The sequence below is a fragment of the Prunus mume genome, linkage group LG1 (genome assembly GCF_029339155.1).
Source record: "Prunus mume cultivar Tortuosa linkage group LG1, ASM2933915v1, whole genome shotgun sequence".
Lineage (NCBI taxonomy): Eukaryota > Viridiplantae > Streptophyta > Magnoliopsida > Rosales > Rosaceae > Prunus > Prunus mume.
Window position 1 is genome coordinate 1481769 of NC_142698.1, and position 5000 is coordinate 1486768.

The 5000-nt window shown below is 34.0% G+C and overlaps 1 pseudogene across 1 annotated transcript; it reads left to right on the forward strand.

The window, feature by feature from the left end:
* On the forward strand, positions 1-2491 carry LOC103329544 (aluminum-activated malate transporter 2-like; annotated as a pseudogene). The gene is made up of 6 exons (XR_016128509.1): positions 1-393; positions 512-651; positions 777-1049; positions 1219-1331; positions 1424-1567; positions 1675-2491. The product of XR_016128509.1 is annotated as an aluminum-activated malate transporter 2-like (transcript).
* The last annotated feature ends 2509 nt before the right edge of the window (positions 2492-5000 follow it).

A 5000-nucleotide genomic window follows, 5' to 3' on the forward strand; every position in this document is an offset into this window, starting at 1 on the left:
TTATATGCCACCATCCACCATTGATCGCTTATAAATATTCTACTTTGCTTTGTCAGAACTCACTCCACAAGGCATCTTCTTCCTCCATCTAAATTTTCCTTCTACAGCTACCAATATTTTGTTCCTCTATAGAAATATTGGAAATGACATCTTCAAATCATGAGAATGCTGCAGGACCCTTGATGAGGTTATGGGGGAAGATAGTTGGGTTTGCCTTGAAGCTCAAGAAACTAGGGAAAGATGATCCAAGAAGGATTATTCATTCTTTTAAAATGGGGCTGGCTCTCACATTGGTGTCAATTTTCTACTACTTCAAACCACTCTATGAAGGTTTTGGTCTTGCTGCAATGTGGGCTATTTTAACAGTTGTGGTTGTGTTTGAATTTACCGTTGGTAAGCAACTTCTAAAAGCTCACATCATTGTGGTCCAAGACTTCCAACATATATTATCAACTGAAAATCAGAGAGTTTAAGTTTCTAAAATGTGATATTTTGTATTTTTATTTTTCAGGATCCACACTTGGAAGAGGTTTAAATAGAATGTTGGCAACTTTAACAGCTGCTGCTCTTGGCGTCGGGGCACATCGCTTAGCAACTCTTTCTGGAGAGACAGGGAACCCATACTTATTGCTCTCTTCGTCTTTATCATTGGTATATATGCATATACTTACTATTAGAAACAAGATTGAATTAATTTTTGCACTATATATGTATGTATATATGCTTCAAACCAACTAATAATCATTTCATGTTGGATTTTTTTGTTGTTACTGCAGCTGGAATAGTGACATTCCTGAGATTCATTCCCCAAATTAAGGCAAGGTATGATTATGGGATGCTGATATTCTTATTGACATTCTGCTTGATATCGGTGTCTGGTTATCGCGATGAAGAGGTTATAGAAATGGCCTTCGAGAGGTTATCGACAATTGTCATTGGAAGCTGCACTTCTGTCATTGTATGCATTTTCATATGTCCAGTATGGATTGGGGTGGATCTCCACAATCAGATTGCTACCAACATTGAAAAGCTTGGGAATTTCTTAGAAGGTATACATATATACATATATACATATATATATATATATATATATATATATATATATTCAAAAACTCATATTGACCAAAAATATATTTTAAAAACCTCGTTTATGACTATCTTACCAGTATTACCACCAGGAACTTCAAAGTTTAACCTGTTGAGGCCAATTACTTGCAGGATATGGAGAAGAATACTTTAAAGTATCTGAGGAAGGGCAGCCTAGAGACAAGTCATCAATTCTTGATGGATATAAAAGTGTTCTAAGTTCAAGTAGCAAGGAAGAAACCATGGTGAGAATCATTCAACATTCTCTTCCTCTATTTTCTGTACGAGAAAATTATGCTTGAACTCTACTCTGAATTCTTTAGTTTCTATTATCCAGGCTAATTTGGCAAGATGGGAACCGCGTCATGGAAAGTTTAGGTTTCGTCATCCATGGAAACAATACTTGAAAGTTGGGAGTGTAACTCGCCTATGTGCTTTCAAAATTGAAGCTCTCAATAGCTACCTTATCTCTGAGATCCAAGTATGATGATGAAACCCTTTTCACCAATTTATGTCTGTATTAATGATATAAATGGATTTCACTACCAATTTATGTCTACTAACATATCGTTTGCTACTCTCATGCAGTCACCTCCAGAAGTTCGAAGCATAATTCAAGAAGCTAGCACAGCAGTTAGCTCAGAGTGTGGCAAAGCATTGAAGGAATTAGCATCTGCTTTACGAAAAATGACTAAATCATCAGCAGCAGAACCTCACATTGCCAACTCAAAAGATGCTGCTGAAAATCTCAAATCTGTAATCAGATCCAGCTTATCGAAACATGACGATATCCTACAGATCATACCAGCAGGTGCAGTGGCTTCACTACTGTGTGAAGTTGTTAAATGTACAGAGGAAATTGCTGATGCTGCTCATAAACTGGCGTCCCTCGCACATTTTAAGAATGCTAAGCCGAAAGTGACCCCAGAGCAGAAAGAATTACCTTCACAGGGAATTGTGCAGCCAGTATCAGGCATCGATGGAATGCATCACATTATTACGATTAATGAACCATCTCAAAGTTTACAGGAAAATCAGAATCTCCCACCAGCAACGGCTCCAAGAATGGAAGTGTAGAATTTTTAAAGCAATAGTAATTTTTAGCTCTCTGTCAATAAATGAAATGATAGAGGTGCTTTTGAGCTTGTTCTTTTGCTTTTTTTCTCCCCCTTCAATTGGGGAGTTTGGTATGTTGCTTTTTCCCTTGAGCTTCCCTGGAAGCTCAGAGGTTTGAAGCAGTTTATATTTGTACTTGCTGCAAATGATGAATTGCCTTACTGAAAACAGAAGTGTTATCCTCAAATTGTATTTCTTTATTATGCACAATTTGAGTTTGTTCTCCTGAAAATAGAAAAACTGGAGAGGAAGGCTTAATTCAATTCGTCAGTAAAACCTTGGTTTTGCAAACTTTGGGAACAAAACTAATTTATTCGTAGTTCAAGCACCAGATTGGTCTCAAAATGGGCTGTTGCCCTCCCAAATTCATCTGGGGAATAAAAGAAAAACAACTTATATGAACTATTTTTTTATATGTAGTTGCTCAGAATTTCCTTTATATCTTCGGGAGGCACTTGCTACCTCTTTTAATAACGAAAAGAGAAATATCACTAGACTAAGAGCTAGTTGGTTCTCCTTTTTAAAATTACCTATTTCACTGTAATCATTTTTATCAAGAGACAAATGTTGTTGCATACTATTGCACTCGTGTGGATAATCGAATATACGATCTGATAACCATAAGGAAAACACAATGAAGCACCATCTCATTGACAGATTACTTTCTTGACAACCAAGTACAATCCCACATATTACTTTCTTGAGAAGCAAGCTCCAATAACATATTAAGTATCTAGATTTATACAGTTGCCAATTACTATATAATTTCTCCTATTGATTAGCAACTCTGCTTGCTAAAGTATAAAATCGTCTCTCACCTATATATTATAACACATGTATTAGTAACAACACGATCGAGTGATCACAGGAAAAAATTTCTCCTGACAGGATGTATTTTGGCCCTGTTGTTAGTATAGCTTTTCTTGACTCTCAGCCATTGAGTTTGCCTTCGGGTTGTTGTTGTTGGTAAGTCAAAATTCTTCTTGTTGGTAGGGGCTAATGATTTCAGTGGCAAAGATCACCTCTACTTCTAGAACGATAGTTTGATTCTTACCACACCCTAAAATCTGCATATCAGTGCTAAAATTTGACCTTTCATGACTGATTGGTCCTGCAATCAATGCAAGAAAACAATATTCAACGTTGAGCTGCTGCGTCATTAAATTCCTTTTGATGGATTTTTGGTCAAGTTCAAGAGCTACCATCCAAAGTCCATCTCAACAGTGAAGTTCATTAATTCATATGATATATTCTGCCTTTGCCCTTTCAATTATATTCTACTAATTTTTGCTTTGTGACAATATTTTGGTAGATCTGTTTTCTTTATATATGTCTAATTTTTATATTAATAAATTGAATTTTCTGAAACCCACCTAGCCCATGTTCTAAGGTCCACTAATTAATCAAAACATCTAGAATTTAGATAACTTCTTTCTTAAAACAATGCTAAAATCCAAATTCTTGGGAATAAACTTTATGATTTTTTTTTTTCTTGTTTTTTCTGCTCCTTGGAATAATTAGAAGCCTCTTCCAGTTTTGTTTTTAGCCATGATTCACAGTATATGGAATGATTTAGATGCATTTGTGTGACATATAAACAGGAAAATAAAGGAAGAGCAATTGGTGGTATTGTTCTGGATAGGCAGTGCAACTGCATAGATAGGTCATCAAATGGATTAATTATTGGCTCGCCTAACTAGTTTTACCTTTTAAAAAAGGGGTTTTATTAATTTAAATCCTTGCTTTTAGGTTGTCGACAAGAATATTGTCATTATTGTTGTCCTATAGACTTAGTTGAGTTTTTTTTTTAAAAATAAAAAAATAAAAAATACAAGTGAGATGGGATTTTCACGTACATACTATCATGATGTCATGGAAATTTGAATCGGAGACCATTTGTCTGCAAATCAATATCATTTTTCACTAAGCTAGGTAGAGACAAATAATATACTTTAAAAAACACATTGCCTAATATATGTAGATAAACAAAAATTTATATGGCAAACTATTTAAACGCAGATAAACACATTGCCTAAACTTCCGCCCAAAAAAGAAACTATTTAAACTTAATTAATTGACAAAGTCGATATATACATTTTGATTAAGAGTAATGTTACACTTACCACATTTTTATCCCATATTTCTATACCACATGATGTGGAATGTCTATATTATATGTCACATCAATTAAATCAATGAAGTGTATTTTAATTAAGGCAATTAGAAAAACAAATACTGGAATAAATCATAAAAGAAAAGAAAATATTAAATAATTTTAATTGATGTGGCTGTCCACTTCAGCTGCCACATAAGATTGTATAAAGATGTGGTATACAAATGTGATAAGAGTAGCATTATTCTTTGATTAATCAAATCGTAACATGAAGACGATTTTGAGACATGACACTATTGGTAACACTTCGTTTTTTATTATTTATAGTTTTCATTTTTGTAATGAAAGATGAAGAGAGATGGAAGAAGGGAGGGAGGAGCGCGGAGTGAAAGAAAATGTATGAAACAAAAGCTTGAAAAAGAAAATTGTTTTCAGATTGTTAAGGCAAAAAACTAAAAATGAAATGGCTTCGAACACATCCCTTATTATTTGCTAAAAATACTATGTAGATTGTTCTTGTTTTTCTTTTTAATTTTTTTATATAATATTCTTTTATGAAGCTTTGGTCTTCAAAACTAGGCTGCTCTGTCTGGCCACTAACATCAGTGGACCCAATACAATTATTTTTACTAGTTCAACAAATGTTTTTACAAAAATTAGTTTATATATATAGGGTTAATTATAA